General features: G+C 39.9%; 1 protein-coding gene across 1 annotated transcript in view; it reads right to left on the reverse strand.

Annotated features, from left to right (window-relative positions):
* The window catches only part of DGKD (diacylglycerol kinase delta), a 1200459-nt gene that overhangs the window by 988416 nt on the left and 189569 nt on the right, over positions 1-22474 (reverse strand). The window lies entirely within an intron of this gene.

The following is a 22474-nucleotide window of genomic DNA, read 5'->3' on the forward strand; positions in this document are numbered from 1 at the left end:
CCTCCAATGAAGTAAGAGGTGTAGAGTGTAATCTCTTGCTTGTTCTAACCGATGCCTGGTTGTAGCAGTAAGGAGCCAGTCATCGAGGTATGGAAAAACGTGAAAGCCCTGCAGTCTGAGATGAGATGCAACCAGTGCTATGGATTTGGTGAACACCCTGGGGGCTGTGGTGAGTCCAAAGGGCAGTGCTCTGAATTGGAAATGACTGTCTCCCAGCTGGAAGTGCAGAAACCTCCTGGAGCATTACTCCATTTTTATATGGTAATAGGTGTCCTGGCGGTCTACCGAGTACATCCAATCACTTTTTTTCCAAGAAAGGAAGCATCGACTGTACCAAGACCATCCAGAATTTGGTTTTCTGAACTACATTGTTGAACTGGCTGAAATCGAAGATGGGTCTCCAGTCCCGTTTTTTTTTTTTTGAGGCACCAAAATGAACCTAGGGTAAAACCTGGATCCTGTTTGGTCTGGTGGGACTTTTTGGATGACTCTTTTCTTCAGTAGTTTTTGAATTTATCTGACTGCTGCTTTCCTTTGACTGGGTGTAACATCCAGGAGTTTTTTCTGGGTTATTAGGAGTAATAATAGTGGAATTTTTGTTACCGCTGGATATTATTCCCTGCACTCATTTGTCCGTAGTTAATATTTGCCAGGCAGATTGGTGCAGTGAAAGTAGTGCCCAGACTGCCTCCAGATGAGGGCAATCAGGCCCCCGTTCAGGGGTGCTTATATGAAGTATCAGAGAAAGATTCTCTGGAACCCTGGTTTTCCTATCTTTTTCTGTCTCTGGGGCAGCATCTTCCATTACTTCACCCTCTGCCATGGGGAATGTCTTTGCTGCATGAATCCTGGAAAGGCCCTTTGGATTTTTTAAACCATAGTCTCCCGCTTCTCTGGTTCCTAGAGTAAGGCCACTGAGGAGTGGAGAAAAGTATGCCACTGATAGAAAGGGTCTTACCATCTTTCTCACATCTGTCTAGTGTGTCATTTACCTTGGGACCAAAAAGAGTAGATCCATCAAATGAAGTGTTCATGAATGATGATTTAAATGGCTCCACAAAGTCACACAAGCGCATCCAGGAGTTCCTTCTAATGGCTATGCCTGAACCCACTGCTCTAGTCATCCCTTCAGCTGCATGAGCAATCAGCTTCATGAACGAGTTAGAAATTGCATCAAGGGTTGCTAGCAGAGATGTAACTTTGCCCCGTATCCCTTCAGCTACTGCTCCTAAGATGGTATCCAAGAGCTCATTGATCAGATCCCTCTGTAATCTTGCAAAGTGCACCATATAATTCAAGGACCTAAGATCAAAAGTCAATGAAGCATAAAGACATTTCCCAAACCTATACAAAGTCCTAGACTCCTTGTTAGGAAGATGGATAGACCGACTTTCCTCAGCAAGTTTCTTCTTCATGGCTGTCATTATCACCATGGCATCAACGGGTATGCCTTTAGACCAGTGTGGCTCATCCTTAGGGGCTGACAGGATACAATCAGGCCTCTTGGGGATCGGCTCGATGGAGTCTGGAATCTTCCACGCCTGAGTGATCAACTTAATGGGATAGTCAGCGGGCGGAGATCCAAGAAGTACAGGGTTGGGCACGAAAAGCATCCAGGTATACTGACTCTTCAGAGGAAGGCTGAATGGAGGACTAGCCACCCTTCTGTTTCAGGATTTCTAGTATGTCCCTGAAAAACACATCATCAGGGGGTGACCTGAGGGAACCTTCCCCTTCATCAAAATCAGTATCGTCGGTGAAAGACTCCTCCAGGGAGTCCAAGTCCTTCCTCTTGTACTTCTTCGCAGGTACTTCCTCAGGGGGATGATCCGGAGGGAGTGTCCGAAGAGTAAACCACCAAAGTGGGTCTATCCTAGGACTTTTATGCCCTCTGTCCTGGGGATGAGATGGATGGCAGCTCAGGTTGAGGGGATGTAGAAATTAGTCCCGACAGGGACGGCAAAGACAGAGTCCCCAGTGGACAAAGCCTTCTCCATGATCTGGAAGACTGCCCCCCCAAGGAATGGTAGCCTGCAACCAAAATGGATTCCTTCAAAACCAGAGTTGCATCCCGCACTGAAGAGGCAACCCCCGAAACAGAAGCCTGGGTCAATCCTACAAAGGCCGAGGCACCAAGGGACATGGACGGCTCTGAAGTTAAGGAAACTGACCCCTCCACCCCACACCCGGCCAGAGAGTCTTGACCCCAGGAGGCCTCCGGTGCCGAAAGCCCAGAGGAGCTCAAGGCAGCTCTCCATACCAGAGAAGAGGATGCTACGGGAACAGAGACAGTCAATGCCAGGAATGTTGGACAGAGGACTCCAATGACTTAATAGGAGTTGGAGGAGGAGGAACAGCTGGTGTCGTAGGTAGGCTGGTTCCAATGCCAGAATGGCTTGAAACTGAGGACAATCCCCTCACCATCAGGAGCTGATCCACCAGTCTCATCTTGTCAGCCTCTGAGAGACTCTTAGTGGATCGAATCAAGGCAGTCGAAGGAGACCTAAGGGGTCTCACTTCGAAGAAAGGGCTTGATAGCCTGTCCTTAAAAGGGTCAATAGTCTGTGAATATTTTGTCCTTGGCAGCAAAGTCAGCTTTGACTGTTCTGGCACCAAAATCTCTGTGGGTGCTGAGAAGTCGTTCTCAGCTCCAATAATTTTGTAGGTGCCGAGTCAGATATACCTTTCAGTGCTGAAGAACTCTTTGGCACCAAAGGCCCTTCAGAAACCTTCTGGGATGGTGCCGAGGTACTTGGAAGCGAAGAAGGTATTTTCGTACTAGTGGAAGGAGGAGGATGATAATGATGAGGATGATGATGAAGTGTTGGCTTTAGTTCTAGACCCAGAAATGGCCTCTTCAAATTCAGATTTTATAAGTCCCTTAAGTATCTATTTGTTCTTATGCTCAGTAAGTGTACAGATAGAGAAACTAACAGACTGGGAAACTTTCTTGTAAGTGGACTTTCCCCAAACAATAGAGACAAAGGGTATGCCCATCAGAGTTGGGCATTTTGCCCTGGCATTTCTGACACCTTTTAAATCCAGAGGTGTCTTTAGAGGATTTAGCTGAGCAAACTTGTTTTTCAGCCATAATGCTAACTAGTCTCACACACACAGTTTGGCAGAAAAGGATAGAAACAAAGATTTTTGTTTTTGGAAGAGAATAAGAAGGAAAGGGGTAGGAAATACCAACAATGGTATTTAAGATGTACCTTAAAAAAGGTAAGGGATATACCAATGATGGTTCTTTAAAAACTACCAATGGTAGCATGGAAAGTGGGAAAAATATACACGCACGCTAAGGAGAAGCTAAAATGAGAGGAGAGGGTAGACAGTAAGAAAGCTATCAAGAAGAAAAAAAAATAAAAAAAAATATTCAAAAAGAGATTTTAAATAGGCAAAAAAAACCTACTTAAGAATAAGCCAAGGCTCGAGAGAAAGTTTGAACGTGTCTGACACCTGAAGCGGCAAACGAGATATGAGGTCATTTTGAGAGGAGCATTATGGGTAGAGACTGGCTCACATGTTTGGAAGGCGCAAGCTGAAGTAAATGGTCGAGTCGGTTCAGAGGCGATGAACCGAGCCCACAGTCAAGGACTGAGTGAAGACTGACATCAGATTTAAAGGTTATCCCATGCCAAAGCATGTTGCAGCCTGTGTTCCTATTTACGTTGATTGCTGCCTGTTCTATATCCCTCCCACATGTGAAAAACAACTTGCATGCTTTCAGAAAACATTAAACTTTTAGCCTTAAGAAAAATTACAATGGCTATCTCTAAATAAGACTAATTACACACTGTTCTAGTAAAATTTGCATTTCCCTCAGCAAACAACATTCAGAACTCTCAAGGTTGATTGCTTGTACCAGAAGACATCTAGTTTCCATGGAACCATAAGAATAGAATTTTTAACTGCCTTCAGCTGCAGGCTTTCTAAAACACGTTGAACATTTGCTAAAGGGAAAAAAACAAGCCAATATCATTGCTTACGCAAGAAACTTAGCACTTTTCATGGCACTGATCATGGTCTTATTTTTTGATTAAACTTGCTTACAGAAAACGTTTTTTTTTTTTTTTTTTTTAGATCAAGCCAAAAGCATTCATCCAGACATTCACTAATGCAAACATAAGAGAAAACATCTTACACTCTACATATAATGTAATCTGTGCACTTTTAAACCCCATCCCAACACCCCAATATTACACCAGATTAAGTTAAACTTGCGTTTGTCCCGCCTTTCTTCTCTTTTTACATTATAATGCCTTTATTTCTTAAAACTAAAATAAAATTACTTGTTTACTTTAATATATTCATCACAAACATTACTGAAAAGACTTGCCCTCAACCCCACATGTAAGATACCCAACTACATAGGACACAAATCTGTTTTAGTATATAACATTCAGCATTATATTCTGAAAAGTTTTATACAAATACTATTAAGAATAATAATGGTTTTACTTAAAGTTACTTTTTTTTCCTTTTAGTGTCCTTCTAAACATTAATGATGTAGAGTGGGGTATATGCTTTACAGTCAACAAAAGTCCACATGGATGCTTTATAAGCTCACATTTATTCACTAATTTCAGTGTTGCTCATCTTCTTCCTGTTCATCTCCATCTTCCAACACCAGACTCGGGTTCAAGTCTCAGGTATTCCATATATTCTTCTAGTCAACTCCTCTGCTTTTTTTTTCTGTCCCTCAAGCATTTCCCTTTGGAACACTGCAAAAGTTTTCATTGGCAAAAGCTCTCTATTAGAGTTATTATTTTTGATGGCTCACTTTTTGTTGGATAAACATATGTATTTCCTCCTTATCCTGTTTTGCATCAAAAATATCTTTGATCATCCAGGAAAAAAAATATTCTGAAGACAGCTAGATACAACGGCTTGAATCTCATACCTGCCTCTCAACGTTCCCTGATTGCAGGGTAACTTTGACTTCTATGCTGCATATTGTACAGTGAACAATCATTTTCCACAAACACTCTGCTGACTTCAATTTTAAATACTTTGCCCTTCTGCCACAGTTTTGTCAGGATAAACTCTTTCTGCTGGTATAATTGAATCTTTACTAATAAACAGATCTTGGCTGCTTTCTCATGGTCAGGTTTGGGGCATATAATGTGCTCTTTCAATTAACAAATCCTGAAGTGGAATACCAGTCCAGATGCTTGTTTGCTCTGTTCCTTCCAGTTTCTCTGGTACAGCAGAAAATCTTAAGTTTTTCTTGTATGTTCTGCCTTCTAACTATACCATTTTGAAACAGCTCTGAGACGTCTCACACTCAGCCAGCCTTTTCTTTATTTCAGCCTCTAAATTACTGGAAGCCATCTTTTATACCAAAACTGGAGTTTGAACTGCTTTTTGCTGAACAGCTGCAGGATTTTTTCCAGTGTTCTCTATTCAACTTTTCCAGTTGATTTTCTTTCAGGTTCTCTAAATTTCTTCATTGCTGGAATATAGGCATCATACTTGCAAGCCAGTAATTGAATTTTACTCAAGATGGCAGAATTACTCTCACAATGCGAAAGGTGAAATTAAGCCGTTGATTATTATGCCATCTTGGAAGTCAAACAATCCATGTACCTTGGTAGTATTTCTGCAGACTAACACTAAAGCATAGGTCAGCTACAGTTAAATTAAATATAAATATGGAAATCTAAAGAATGTAAATAAAAAGGTATTAAATACTGTAGTGTCTTTGCAAGAGGAACAAATCCCTCTGCATTCTCCCCAGATTCTCTGCACATTCACTAAAATGTATTTCTATTCCAAAGGCGTACACAGCCCCAGGTGGGAAGAAAGACTTGGTTTTATAGAAAAAAAAAAATTCCAGAGTATGAATATATGGGTCTACCTGAATGCATCAGCCAAATGTCAGCTCACCTACCTGACTGAATCAAATACTGCAATTACCAAAAACAGCAGTATTCAAAACACAGACAGCAATTCAAATGTTAAAGGAAAAAAAACAGAACTGGAATACTGAAATTAGCCAAGCCCCCCCCCCCCCCAAAAAAAAAAGCTCTCATGGCTTCATAACATAACTATAGTACAGCACTTGAACAAACAAAAGGGGGACCATTTCTCTGAAAGTGTATAATCTCAAGGTTGATTTTCATATGTGAAACTGGGGAGTGAAGCCTAAAAGATGGAGATCTATAAGATCTTGACCCTGTAAAACTTACTTGCCACATAAAATTAAACAGATATGTCAAAAAACACTCAAATCTCAACAGTTTGCAGTCACTCAAATTTACAATTAGACTTCTATTATAATTACACTGTCAGTAGAGTTTGCATTCAGTTTTATCATAAATACCGGCAAGCCAGCACGTAAAACTCTACTGCCAATCATTAGCGGACCGGAGTTCCACTGTGGCGACCCCTAACCAGGAAAATCCGAAAGACACACACACACGATAAAGTTTGTTTTACTATTTTGGTTGTTGTAATAGCATCTCTACTTCTAAGTTAATAAATGTATAAACAAATTAAACTATACTGTTACTGATTTTACAGTTCAGATGACATGGGACTAGGGTTCGATTAGCAGTGCCAGCACTAAAGAAGTAAAGGATGAGAGAACAATGAAGGGACAGCACACACTCACCCCTTTCAGGGGAAGGATGGCAATGCACATGTTCAGGGCACATGCACAAAGCATGAGGAGAAATTGGCTATGGAACTTCCCTGGAGGTGGACAGGTCTCATCAGGTCCCTTGTGGAAGTAAGGGATAACCAAGATCCAACACCCATTACATACCCACTTACATTGATTGTTAAGTGATAAGACTTTTTTATTTTTACTTATTTTTTTTTTTTGCAGTCTGGTTTACATTTCTTTACTTTTGGCTGTCCTATGTAAAACACAACCAAAAATACAGCAATCCATCCATAACCTCCTTTTTCCCATTTTGCACATGGAGTCAGGCTGTCAGTTCAACAGTGAATCATCTAGAGCCAAGATTTATATTGTCGGGTGGCGAGCCCTGCCGTGGTAGTTCTTCCACACCACACCACACCTACTCACACCTATTACCAATTTAGAATGCTAAATTCACCTACTGCACGTCTTTAGAATGTGGGAGGAAACCGTAGCAACTGGAGGAAACCCATGCAAACATAGTTATTCTAAAATTTTGTCCAAAAGTTGCTTCCTTCCTGCTGCATAGACTGATTATCCACACTGCAGATAAAAAAAAATAATCTCCTTTGTAATTTACAGCAGAAATCTTACAATTAACCAGAATTTGTTCCTGCTTGTTGATCGACCTTCAAATCAGACAGTAGGGACTAGACAACCTTAAAAATCAAATATCCAATTCTTGCACAAGAGAAAAAAACTCAAAACAGTGAAATAATAAAAGTTACAGAGCATGAAACTAAACGCAAACATGTTCTTGACCTCTTTCTTGCAAGCGATGTCTTCCCTTAAAACACTCTGACACACATAGCAACAATCATAACAGCAATATAAAATATAAATGCGCACTTCTCCACTGATGCCATTTAATCATAAATATTTCAATAGTTAACATATTCAAATGCCCTCTGATAGTCACTCCTTCACCTCAACATAAAAGACTGTACTAGTCACCACTGCACATGGGATAATTAATACAGAACTTTGGGCTGGATGGCAAGCTTCTCAATCAGTCTGTGATATGGCAAGGAGGGACTCTTACCCACTAAGAAAATATTTTTAAGCTAACTTTGCAATTGGTCTATGTTACAAATAATGGACAGATAAGAATGGGAAAAATAATACTTACAATTTTTCATACAGAATGCATAAAATGCAAGATTTGTGACTGCAGTACATGCATGCATCTAAAATGAAATCCTTTTCAGCACCACAAAGCTCTTCCTTTTGATGGTAACACGTCATTGATAATTCATCTATTAATTAGGTAATCCATTAAGCACAAGTGACCAGGAATACTAATTTGGTTAAATGACCTGCTTAAAGTCCCATAATGTAAATAGGAGATGGACTGAATATAACTTAAGACTCTAAGATGAAGTTTAGTAGCTGCTTACAGTTCTAACCTTCCACTCCACACAGCTGTACCTGCTAGACAAGAATAACTAATTTTGTGTGCATGTCATCTCTTCAGCAGCTTCAGCAACTATACAATAATCTAAGTAACAAGACTATACAAATCTAAATGCTACTGAAGTAAATACATGAAGTTGCAATATCAGATTGTGCACTTATTTTCTACAAACTTCACTCAATAAAAGATCTCATGCAGGTTAGACAACATCCTCAAGTGTCTCAATGTTCTTTACTCACTACTGTGGCAGACCTAAAGAAATTGAAATGTCACAAGTAAAGGCATATCTGCAGAAGTGCCCATGCTCATGTGCAAGTGAGTGAGTGAGTGTGTGTGTATTTCCACCTACATGTTAGTGACAGTTAATGTCACCATTTTGGGATCACTAAGCCCATTCCTTCAGTCCTGACACTTTCACTGCAGTGCAAGCTTCTGTTTGGATGGTGGTGATTGGCTTACTAAAATCTCCACTACAAATGCCAGGAAGGATGAAACTGTACTAGCCACGATTGTTATTAGGATTATTATTCAAACTCAGGCCATCTAGGATGCAGTCAAGGCTTTATCCCTCTACACCACAGAGTCAGACAAGTAAATAAATATATTTGTTTTCAAGGAAGTATGTGTTTTGGAAGTAAAGAAGCACAATTTATACTGGAAAATTTGTCCAGCTGCAGCCGCCAGCAATTTTCTTGCTATAAGGCAATTTAGCAAAAAACTGAAGCTCTGGATGCAGACATTTTATTTACTTATTTCTCACAGGGAGTAGATTAGCAGAGAAGCAAGTAAAGGACCAGTGTTCTACATTACTGTATGTCACGGAGTAAAACACAACACAGACATTTAAACTTTCGAGGGAAGAAAGGTAAAACAGCAGCAATAAGAAAGAAATTCAGAAATTATTCTGATCCCACAAATTATCTGCAGTCTACTCACAATTTGTACTTTACAATGGCACTGTCCTGCGCAGTCTAAAGATGCTTATGCTACTGAGCTGAAGAACAAACTGGAAATCTGATTGGCTGCACAACTCACCCATAAGAGGTATGGTTGTTTGTGGTACAGAAAATGATAAAACAATGGGAAGGCTTTTAAGTGAAGCAGACTTTGCTTTATCAAAAGATGCATATACGACGAGTACAGTCAATTAACCAAAACCAAAAAGAATGCAGATCAAATGTCTTCCAGTGAAATTAAGTACTTTTGTCTCACTTTTATTAGAAACTTCTTCAAAATACAAACAGTACTACACAATTCCTTAAATAGCCATATAAATCAGGTGATTAATGTCATGTGACCAAAAAATCATCTTCGTCATCGTCATTTAAAGGTACATTCAAATAAAAATATGGATAAACACATAAATAAGCACCATTATAAAACTAGTTTTATAATTTGGCAATCCTGATTTTTAACACACAGTTATCAAATATGTCATCATTTAAACCCTGAAGTTAATCTCAGTTGCCACAACAACTCCCTGTATTCAATCATTCTCCTAAGTTCTACCTCATATGGATAAGAAACTTGTTCCAGTATGAAAAATATGAACTTTTTGAACCTGGTGCACTACTGTGTATGCTTACTAATGGCATTAGTAGAATCTTTGGTTTAATACTATAGTTGTGCTCCCAGATTCTTTCTTTTGTCATAATTATTTTTATCACAAATCAATTTTTTTCCCTTTCAGTGTTTAACAGTTTCCATCTGTCTATTGATTTCAACATAAACAGAATTATATTCATTCCTCATAGCATCAAACATGAGTTCCTTTGTAATAGAAATGTCTAAAGCCTTAACATATTTCAAAAATTGATCCATAACTCTTGTTGTTGTACTGTATTAAGATCTCAATCATAACCAAAACTGTTCTGTCAAGAGTGCCAGCAGTTCTTGATGTATGACTGAGTGCTGTTTTAAACAATTGGGGAACTTCCAATGTTTCAATCCTTTAGGCACTCCCTTATATTTCAAACACTCCCAAAAAAAATTATTGCAAATTACTATACTTGGTTCATTCTGTCTTGTATTCTATATTGTTATTGTTTGCCCAACTTAGTTTGTTGCTCTTTAATATGAGAAATATTGTTTTCAAAATGAAATGAAATATTGTTTTCAAAATGAAATGCAATATTAGAATTGCCTCCAAGGAAAAGTTCTCACCATTACCATTCCTGTGGCTTGAACGCACTCCATTACCACATTTGTTTCTCATTCAGTATTACTGGTATTAGAAATACAGTGAATTACATCAGAACTGGGGCTTCAGTTGTCATCATCTCTTGGTGTAGCAATGAGTGTGTTGTCATATACTGTGCATTAATGATAATTCCAGTAACATTTTCATTAAGCTATCTGGAATGGAGGAATGTACACCAGAATTTCCAGACTCTTTAGATGACACTTTGGTCCAAAGAAAACTCTTCAGATGACACTGCCCAAAGAAAACTATAAGCAACACAAAAGCAAAAACCAAGGTCATATAAAATGTGAAAATGATCATAAATGAAAAAAAGAAGTTATGTCTTACCATAATGTTCCATCTGTGTTGTTATACAGCTTGATTATATCAAACAAAAAACTCTCAAGCTAATAGTCTACCCACAGTGCCCCTCTCTGCATCACCTCAGATCGAGTTTGTAGAATTATAGAAGAATGGAAGGAAACTAATTCCACATGAGGAACGTTCCATCAGTGTTGTTGATCTTCACCAGTTATATAGCTTGCTTACGCCAACCAAAAAAACTCTCAAGCTAATAGTCTACCCACAGTGCCCCTCTCTACATTACCTCAGATCGGGTTTGCAGAATTATAGAACAACGGAAGGAAACTAATTCTACATGAGGAAGCCATGTCCAAGGAGTGTCTTAACAGAAGACCCAGGACAACAGATCGCTCCTCCAGGAATCCACAAGAGGAGAAAGGAGGGTGGGATGCCAAGAATAGATGAAGATCGACAACACAGATGGAACGTTATGGTAAGACACAAATTCTTTATTTGATATGGTCAGTCTTCATCTTTTCTTGACTGATGGGACAGAGTCCCCAGCTACTATAGATCCTGGGTGGCCCTATGGAAGGATATTCCTGAGAACTATAAAACCAAAGGCGGTTCCTCCCCTGGAGACCAGATTCAAATTGTAATGAGCAATAAAGGTATGCAGAGAAGCTCATGTTGCTGCTGCACATATTTCACTCATGGAAGCTTTAGAATGGAAGACAGCTGAGGTAGCCATAATTCTAGTGGAATTTGCCTTCACCAGCATTGGAAGCTTTGTATCTCTTAACCATTTTGACAAGGTAACCTTAGAGACAGATTTCCCTAAGGTTGCACCAGAGAAGGAGACAAATAATTGTTCTGATCTCCAAAATTCTTTAGTTCTGTTGAGACAGAAACACAACTGTCTGTGAACATCTAACAGGTGTAAGGAATATTTGCCTATATTAGAAAAATTTGGAAAGAAGACATGCAAGTCTATAGCCTGATTAATGTTGGACTCTGAGACCACCTTCAGAAGAAAGGATGGATTTGTCCTGAGTGCAACTCTAATCCTTATGGAAAATTAAGTAAGGGGGTTTTGAACACAAGGCTTGCAACTCGGAAACTCATCTTGCAGAGGTGACAGCTATAAGTAAATGCATTTTCCAAGACAGGAACTTCAAGTAACAAGCAGCTGCTGGTTCAAAGGGGGAGCTACTAGTGACTGAAAAACAATAGTCAGGTACCATGGTGGTAGAGGATCTTTAAATTGGGGCTTTAAACAGATAGTTCTCTTGAGGAAGACCTTACAAAGTCTGTGAGAAATGCATACAATCTACGTTTGCTGTACTTGGTGTCTAGGTCCCACAAAGACAAGTGAAGATCCAGAGAGAACACTTCTTTATTTATAACTACAAAAACACTCATAGCTCCTCGTTAAGCGCTTTCATCTATAAATAATAGACTTCATCAGAACACAATCCTTTGTTACATGCTGGGTTATATATAAATGTTCAACCAATCAAAACTAGTTGATTAATCACTCAATTAAGTATACAAGTTGGTTAAAGTGCTCAGTGCATTAATTTAAAATTCTCAGTACTTTTAGTTAAAAAAACTCATATATAATGTGTAATTCAGTCTGAACTGATATAACAAATATACAACATATAAAATCATACAATAAAACATATAATATCATAAAAACACTATTCTATCTACACTTAAATTCATCTACAAATCCTACTGCCTTTGATGAGTATTCTATTCAATTTTTGTATTCCAAAACAGGCTTTATAGAAATACTATAGTTAATTTGAGGGTGTGCTGTTGCATTTAACAAAATTTGCCATCTAGTTTCTCTTTCCCCTAATTTCTTACTTGTGTTACCACCCCTGGGATTAGCCATTATTTGTTCTAAAATTGCAAATTTAAATGTATTGCAAGCTGGACTCTTGACAAGGTGCATGTATAATGCATTATTTATATCATTTTTCTAATGCAATAGAAATGATCGTAAATTCTATTTCTTAAGCACCTGTCTGTTTTGCCCACATAATAACTTGGGCACTTTGTACATTTGGCTAAGTAAATCATATGTTGGGTGCGACAATTGCCATTCTTAAACCTTATTACAGTTTGGTTTGTATCCTCCAAAGTAAGAGTGGGGTCTTCCATTACAGCACTACATTGGTTTCACTGTCGCATTTACTGGGTGCCACCTTCCTTTCTTTTATTATTACTAGTGAAGGGCTTACTCTCAAATTTATTCCTTAAATTTTGCCCTGTTTTATAAACAAACACTAATGGAAAAGGAACTGACGACTGTATTTGGAGGTACAAGAAAATAAGGGGAAAAGAGGATGGAAAAATAATAGCAATTTTTTAGGGAGAAAAAAACAAATACGGCAAGAACAGGAAAAACATGGTGCACCTGCACACGGGAATTGGAGCAATTCCACAAATCAGGCGAACTGGCAGTACACGAACAAAAAGAACTGGAAAAGGAACTGACAATAGTGAAACAAAATGATATACAATATAGTTTTGGTGATTTTAATATATTCAACTACACTCAATTTAAATTGGAGAAAGAACATTTCTCCCTGTTTTCTAGAGGAATGAAATATGTACCCGATACTAATTTTGATATAACTGATTATATAGTAGAATTTAAGTTATACATGCGGAAACTCAATTTAGCCATTTATTTTCAGGAGAAAAGGGATGAACAGATAACAAAAAATAATTTTAAAAAGAGAAATACATTCACCCCTCCGATGAATACTACCTTGGCTACTTTTGAGAAAGTAGTAATGGATGAGATGTATTCACATCAGAGTAAACGTAGGGACAAAAAGAAGCGATATAATTTAAGTAAGGAAGAGTTCCAAGTCTTAAAAGAAATACAGGGTAACCATCAAATTCGGGTTATGAAACCAGATAAAGGGGGTGGTGTGGTGTTATATGACACTTTTGAGTACATTAACAAAATACACAACATACTACTCAATTCTGGTAATTATGATGTTTCATCATTGAATGAAGTGAATGTAGGATATCACAAAATTGATTTATACTTGGAAGAATTCTTATTAGATGGTAGGATTGATATGGACATGTATAATTATTTAAATGTTAAATTTCCAGTTCTAGCCACGATTGTGGGTATCCCGAAAGTGCATAAAGATTTGCAAGACCCTCCCTTTCTTCCTATATCAGGAAGCAAATCCAAAACTTTTCCTTTTGCTACGGTAATAGACATGTGGTTGAAGCCTATTTATAAAAAACTATCCCACATAGTTATAGACTCATGGGACTTTTTAAGTCGACTTATTCCTGACGTATACAAAGATGAGGTAATATTTATAACAATACATGTAGTAGACTTGTTCTCTTGCATTCCTAAGGAGGATGGAATGAGTCTGTTTAGCAACAGCATTCAAAAATATGCTGAACTACCACGGGAAAAGGTGTTGTTGATTTTAGAATTCATGGATATAGTATTAAGTCATAATTTCATTTTCTATGAAGGAGAATATTATAAACAATGAAAAGGGGTGGCAATGGGGACTGTCTGTGCTCCCATTTTTGCCAATTTAGTCCTTCTTGATTGGGAGGAAGAATACATAATTAATAGTAGATGGTAGAGTCATATAAGTTATGTATGGTTTTTGGACAATATGTTTATTCTGTGGAATGGGTCTATTAATGACCTAGAAATGTTCTTTAACTACATTAACTCATCTAGTGACTATTTAAGGTTTACATATAATAGTGACAAGAAAGGCATATCTTACCTAGATACTTACATTTCCACAGTAAATGGTTGGTTTACGTCCAAAATACATAGGAAAAGTACATTCAGCAATTCGTATTTAGAATATTCTAGCTGTCATCCATATAGTCAGAAGTGTAGTATAATCAAGGGTCAATGTATTAGAGAAGCTAGAATGACTTCTGAATATAATGATATGCTTAAGGAATTAGATAACATAGGTAGTATGTTCAGCACACGAGGGTACCCTCAAAGATTGATAGACAACACTATTAAATATGTTAAAGAAGAATGCGGCAAGAAGTACAAACCCCTACTGGGTACAGGGCCTAGTAGAACTTTGAACACCACTAGTTGTCCAAGCAATAGTCAAGTTAATAAGTTTCAACGAACTTATATATTCCAATACAGTACTCATGTTAAAGAAATACAAAATATAGTGGAAGGTAACTGGAATATATTGAAAACAGATGAAAATATTTCTAAGCTATTAGGGGAGCATCCTGTGTTTGTTTATAAAACAGGACAAATTTTAAAGAATAAATTTGAGAGTAAGCCCTTCACTAGTAATAATAAAAGAAAGGAAGGTGGCACCCGTAAATGTGGACAGTGCAACCAATGTAGTGCTGTAATGGAAGACCCCACTCTTACTTTGGAGGATACAAACCAAACTGTAATAAGGTTTAAGAATGGCAATTGTCACACCCAACATGTGATTTACTTAGCCAAATGTACAAAGTTCCCAAGTTATTATGTGGGCAAAACAGACAGGTGTTTAAGAAATAGAATTTACGATAATTTCTATTGCATTAGACAAAAATATATAAATAATGCATTATACAGGCACCTTGTCAAGAGTCCAACTTGCAATACATTTAAATTTGCAATTTTAGAACAAATAATGGCTAATCCCAGGGATGGTAACACAAGTAAGAAATTAGGGGAAAAGAGAAACTAGATTTCAAATTTTGTTAAATGCAACAGTACACCCTGGAATTAACAATAGTATTTCTATAAAGCCTGCCTGTTTTGGAATACAAAAATTGAATAGAATACTCATCAAAGGCAGTAGAATTTGTACATGAATTTAAGTGTTGATAGAATAGTGTTTTTATAATATTATATGTTTTATTATATGATTTTATATGTTATATATTTGTTAGATCAGTTCAGACTGAATTACACATTACATAGGGGTTTTTTTTAACTAAAAGTAGTGAGAATTTTAAATTAATGCACTGAGCACTTTAACCAACTTGTACACTTAATTGCGTGATTAATCAACTAGTTTGATTGGTTGAACATTTATATATAACCCAGCATGTAACAAAGGATTGTGTTCTAATGAAGTCTTATTATTTACAGATGAAAGCGGTTAACGAGGAGCTATGAGTGTTTTTGTAGTTATAAATAAAGAAGTGTTCTCTCTGGATCTCTACTTGCTTTGTGGGACCTAAACACCAAGTACAGCGAATGGAGATTGTGCATATATTTGTTATATTGTTGACTTTCACTGACAGTTGTTGCAATAAAGTCTGTGAGAAATTAAGGGTAGCTCTCCAAAGCCATTATGAAAGTTAGGGATGGCTGCTAGAGTGACCTTAACAGTAGAAGTGGAAGCTCCCCTACCAAAAAGAATGGCCAAAAATTCTAAAACTTTTTCCACTGGGGCTGAAAAGGGATCAAGGACATTACTGCAAGCCCAGATTGAAAATCTCTTCCATTTACTGAGGTAGAGATTCCTGGTGGATGGTTTATGGGATGCCAGCAAAATTTTTCATACTAGGGATGGAATATTATTATGCCTGGCGACTAACGGAATTGGTGGAACCAAGCAGTTAGCTTGAGACTTTGAAGACTGGGATGCACCAGTCCCTGAGGGTTAGACAGAAGGTCCAGAATCCATGGAGGGTGAACTAGATGAGGCCATAGGAAGGGAAACCAAATTTGTTGAAGCCAGAAGGGTGCAATGAGGATTACTTTGCTTCTAAACCTGGCTGCTTTCTTGAAGGAAAAGAGGGATCAGAGTAAAAAGGGGAAAGGCATATAGGAGGCCCGGGGGTCAATCGAGAAGAACAGCGTCTCTTGAGGACTCCCCCTGAGGGGGGATTAGGGCAAAATAACTTCTGCACTTGTTGTTTTGGGGTGAAGCAACAAGGCTGGAAGGCTGGCCCTAGCGATGAAAGATCTTCTTTGCTACCTTGGGATTGAGAGACTACTCGTGAGGCATTAGATGCATCTCCTTAGTTTGTCCTCCATCACGTTTGAACTCCCCAGGATGTGCATTGCTACCAGAAAGTGGTTTAGAAGCAATTGTCTATTGCCACACTCAGAAGGCTTCTCGACACAGGGGATAAGATCTGGTCCCCCCTTGCTTGTTGATGCATCAGACTACAGACATATTGTCCCACTGAATTGCAATCGTTCCTCGAGGTAGGGCAGAGTGAAATGCTTTGCAACGCTAGAAGTACCGCCCTAAGCTTCAGAAAGCTGATATGCAGCTTGGCCTCTATTGGGGACCAAGTGCCTTGGACTGTCTTTCTCAGATAATGCCACCCACCCCATTTGGGAGGCATCTGTGGTCACTATGGCCGTGGGTTGAGAAGGGACAAAGGGGCGACCCAAAAGAATTGATTCAGATTCCATCCACCAAGATAGGTCCTTTTTGCTGCGACTTGTGATGATTATGGGTTCTTTAGGCAAGTTAGAATAGACCACTGATCCGCAAGAAGCAATTGCAGCAACGTCATGTGAAATCTCACTAATGGGACCACAGAGACTGCCGCTGCCATGGACCCTAATTGCTTGAAGCACTAGCAGGGCAGGTACTTTGTTTGGGCACAGGACAGAATGAACTTGAGATATTATTTTCTTTAGCCTGTGGGGAGGTAGAGAGGCCACACAAGCGAAAGTGTTGAAACAAGCTTCGATAAATTCCATATCCTAAGAGGGGGTCAGTTGAGACTTTGTAAAGTTGACCATCATGCCTAGCTACAGGAACAATTACAGGGTGAATTCTGTCACCTGAAGCAGTAGATGTCAGATGGAAGCGGTGATGAGACAGTAGTCTAGATATGGAAACACCTGGAATCCATGCGGTCTAAAGTGAGCTATTACTGCTGCCATACATTTGGTAAAAACCCTGGGGGCTGTGGAGAGATCAAAGGGCAGCACCCTGAACTGATAGTGACTGGTTCCTAGCCGGAAGCAGAAGAACCTTCTTGAGCATTTGTCCATTTGTCCATTTTTATATGGTAATACACGTCTTGAAGGTCTACAGAGCTTATCCAATCATTTTCCTCTAGAAAGAACAGTATTGATTGAACAGTGACTATCCAGAATTTGGACTACTGAACAAGTTTGTTTAGAATACAGCGATCCAGAATCTGTCTCCTGTCCCCTGTCTTTTTTGGCACTAAAAAAGAACCTTAAGTAAAATCCGGATCCTATTTGGTCTGGTGGGACTTCTTGGATGACTTTTTTTCTAGCAACTTTTGTATTTCAAAAGCTCCTTGGTCCCTCTGACTGGGTGGAACATCGGGCAGTCTTTTATTCAAGTTCTTGGATAAAGAACATAGGGGATAAACAGCGACTCAGTAGCTCAGTCTATTAAATGCTATGAAAAAGTACAGTTGTATACCTACCATAAATGTAGATGTTCGAGTGTATTCACTGTTGCAGTCATTACTCTTGGGTTATCCTGCTGGCAGGCTACCCGCAGTCGGCCTGAATTCCAAAGTCCTGGTCCGGCATCGGTTGCTGTCGCCTCCTCCCTGACGTCAGTGTGCCAGGGGTATAAAAGATGCAGCCGACGCCATTTTCTTCAGTTTTTCTTGCCCCAGATGTCAGGTGCCCCTAAAAGGGTAGGCTAAATACATTATGCCAATAAACATACACGCAGAAAAGAAACATTTCCTTCATCTACAAGCAAATACACCACATAGGTTGCATAGAATAGAGAAGTACAGATAAACCCAGCAAAAGAAAGGGGGACGGAGGGAGGGTAACCTGGACTGCAACAATGAATACACTCGAACATCTACATTTATGGTAGGCACACAACTGTACTATGTTCATCATGTTTCACTGTTGCAGTCATTGCTCTTGGGTTGAATCCCAAAGCTGAGAATGGGTGGCTGAGCTAAATAGGATTAGGAGAGGCTATGAGGCCCTGCAGCACTGCAGTGTCAAAGCCTACTCTGGATTTAGAGTAAAGAGGTAAGTGGTAGTGCTTTGTAAAAGTGTGCACTGAACTCCAAGTTGCAGCCTCTAAGATGTCTTTGGTTGGTACTCCTCTGAGGAAGGCTGCTGAAGTGGCTGCTGCTCTGGTATAATGAGGTCTAATGCCCTAATGCCCTTAGGCACTGATTTGCCATGCTGAGAATAGCAGAAACGGATGCAATGACCTATCCATTTAGAAATAGACTGTTTTGAGATAACCTTTCCTTGTGATCCTGCAGCATATGACACTAAAAGTTAGTCTTTCTGAAAGCTTTTGTTCTGTCCAAGTAGAAGCGTACCTGCCTGTGTATGTCCAAAGAATGCAGAATTTTCTCACCCTTGTTCTGTGGGTTTGGATAAAAGGTAGTCAAGTGAATGGTTTGGTTGAGGGCCACACTGGACACCACCTTAGGCATAAATGTTGGGTTTGTCCTCAGAGAAACCCTGTCTGGATGAAAAATGATAAAAGGTTCCACAGCCATGAGTGCTTGTAACTCCGAGACTCGTCTTGCAGATGTTATTGCTAGGAGCAGAGCTGTTTTCCAGGATATGAATTTTATATCAGCTGTTGAAGCTGGCTCAAAGGGAGGCAGTGTGAGTTTTTCCAAGACATAATTGAGGCCCCATGTCGGAATTGGTGCTCTCCTTGGAGGCCTGATGTTTTTGGCCCCTCTGAGGTACTGCCTTATTAAAGGATGAGAAAAGATAGGTGGTTCCGTACTGTAATGGGCTGAAATGGCAGAGGCATGAATTTTAATCGATGAAAACAAAAGGCCTTTGTCCAGCATCTCAGTTAGGTATTGTAAAATCTGAGGAATATTTGGTACATACGTGTCAATGCCTTGTTCCTGGTTCCAAACACAGAATCTCTTCCATTTTTCTGCATAAGATTTTCTGGTACTGGGCCTCCTGGCCTCCAAGATAACATCCATAACAGCTTTTGAAAGAGGAGTGTTCTGAATGGCTACATTATCCGCCAAGCTGCCAGATTTAAGGTCCTGAGTTGACTGTGCAGGATCTGATTGTTTGGTTGGGTCAGCAAGTGGAAAGTTTGAGGCAATATCCATGCTGGACCTTGAGACAAGCTCTTTAGGATTGGGTACCAGTGCTGGTGTGGCCAGTCTGGTGCAATCAGTATCACTTTTGGCTTCTCTTGTCTGACCTTTAGGAGTACCTTGTGAAGGACAGGTAGCGGAGGAAAGGCATATACTGTTAGGTTTTTCCAGCTGAAGGATAGGGCATCCACTCTCCATGGTTGTTTGTGATAAATCCTTGTGCAAAATCTCTGTAATTGGCAGTTGTGAGGGGAGGCAAATAGATCTATGTTTGGGCATCCCCATTTCCTTATCATCATGCTGAAGACTTGTGGATCCAGTTTCCACTCGTGGGGATCCATGTGGCTTCTGCTTAGTTCGTCTGCCAGAGTATTTGTTTTTCCTGGCAGGAATTGTGCGTGCAGGTGAACTTGATAAGTCAATGCTGTGTCCCACAAGGTCATTGCTTGTCTGCAGAGGGGTTAGGAGTGTGTGCCTCCCTGCTTGTTTATGTACCACATGACCGTAGTATTGTCCGTCTTTATCAGTAGCAATCTTGGATGAAGTAGGTCCTGGAAAGCTGTCAGGGCATTCTGAACAGCTAGCATCTCTTTCTGATTGATATGAAGATGCATCTGGCTTGCAGGCCATGTGCCCTGAATACATTTTCCTGCCATATGGGCCCCCCAGGCATAATCTGATGCATCCGTTGTCAATGTCTGGCTGGCTGTGGTTAAAGTGAATGGACAACCCTTGTTGTGGTGACAGGCCTGTGCCCACCATCAAAACTCCTGTTGCAGGCAGGGAATAAGGGTAATTACTGTCTCCAGGCTGTGGCAATGCTGAGTAGTTTCCTCATATGCAGTCTGGCATATGGAATTAGTAGAATGCAGGATGCCATGAATCCCAAGGCCTGCAGGATTTTCCTTGCAGATAACTGGGTCTTTGTTGCCAACTTTTTGAAGTAAGAAGTCAGTTGCCTTTGTTTGTCTGGCGTGAGATAAGCGATCTGGGCAGTTGTATTTAAGCTTGCACCCAGGAATATTATCTCTTGAGAGGGTACTAGTTTTGATTTCTTTTCGTTTACTGTGTACCCTAGGCAAATCAGTAATCTTTTTACAAACGCCAGATGCTTTAGAAGAATGTCTTTGTTCTCTGCTTGAATAAGGCAGTCGTCCAAGTAGGGATATATTTGAATTCCTCTTTGTCTGCAAAACGCAATTACTGGTGCCAGGCATTTTGTGAAGACCCTGGGCGCAGTAGATAAGCCAAAGGGCAGTGCAGAGAATTGGTAGTGCATTGAGCCAGCTATGAATCTGAGGTATCTTCTGCAAGATTGCCTGATTGGAACATGCACGTATGCCTCTTTTAGGTCCAAAGTTATGAGCCAAGCCTTCTTGCCCAGCATGGGCAGTAGCTGCTGTAGAATCAACATCTTGAATTTTGGGACCTCCAGAAACGTGTTTAGTATAGACAGGTCCAGTATTGGTCTCCAGGTTTTGTCCTTTCTGGGCACCAAGAAAAGTCTCAAGTAAACTCCTTGTCCCTGCTCTTGTTGTGGTACTTGTTGAATGGCCCTCATGTCCATGAGGGCTGTAATTTGCTTTTGTGCCTCTGCCCATTGATTGTGTGGCAGGTCTGGCATACCTTTTGCCCTTGGTAGGGTGTGAAAATGGAATCTGTAGCCCTGGGACACTATGTTCAAGACTCATTTGTCTTGGGTAATCATTCGCCAATTTGGTGAAAAAAGTGCTAGTTTTCCCCCTAAGGGGGCTGCCAACAGATAAGTGCTTGGATCTGGCAGAGGAAAGTCATTGGGACTGTTTCCTATAAGGTTGTGATTTGTCTTCTCCGCTTTTGGAGGTAGGAGCACCCCACTGTTTAGGCCTGTATGAGCCTTGGGGCTGAGATCTGCCTCTGGGACATCTGTATCTGTCTCTGTGTGGCCTGTCTGACACTGGAAAGGACAAATTTTTGGAAGGCCAATTCCTGCTAAATCTGGGTGGCTGTACCTGTAAAAATCCTTAACTGTCTGCATGGATTTCGCTTTATCTTCCATTTTCTTCAACAATTTTGCTTTAACATGATCAGGTAGATTCTGTTCCTTTAACCAAGCATGCCTTCTAATAACAGAACCTGTAACAGCGGCCCTGCAAGAGGCCTCCAGTGAATCATAACCACATTGCAAAGTATGCTTTCCCACTTGTTCAGTTGCATGCAATAAATCCTGCATTTCCTTGTTCTCTGAACATTCAGAATTTGTCAACATTTTCTGTTTAAGCAGTGACATTAAGTATTGCTGATATTTAAGCATATGAAACTTGACAATTTAAAGCCCTTACAGCCAAGGTAGCAGAGGTGTAAACTTTTTTCCCCCATCTGTCCAGTGCCCTAGAGTCCCTCTCAGAGGAGACAGGGTGTTTTGCAGTGGAAGCTTTGACCCCTTTGGGACACTGAGATATAGTTTCTGGGTCAGCAGTGGGGTTTTTATATAGGAATTTATGAGAATCCGGGACCCTGTAGTATCTGTCAGGCTTAGCAGGTGCAGGAGGTAAAGAGTCAGGGGACAAGCCGGACTCTGAAAATACATCATCTACAATGTCTAGAACAGGTGGAATAGCAAGAGGTCTGTGCTGAGGTAATAGCAGAAAGTCTCTGAGCCTTTTCTTAGAATCTGAGTAATCTTGGCATTCCCAGTGGAAATGCTCCCTCATGGTACGCAGTGTTTCCCCAAAAGAATAATCCTCAGGAGGAGAGGCTGAAGGAATGGATTCTTCAGCATCAGAATCCTCATAAGGAGGAATAGAATAATCCTGTTCAGAAGAGGAATCAGAGGAAATAGAAACCTGATCAGAAGAATCATATTCTGTCTCTTGCCTCTGCCTCTTATCTGGAGGGG

The sequence above is a fragment of the Protopterus annectens genome, chromosome 4.part1 (genome assembly GCF_019279795.1).
Source record: "Protopterus annectens isolate FY-2018-M chromosome 4.part1, PAN1.0, whole genome shotgun sequence".
Classification (NCBI taxonomy): Eukaryota; Metazoa; Chordata; order Ceratodontiformes; family Protopteridae; genus Protopterus; species Protopterus annectens.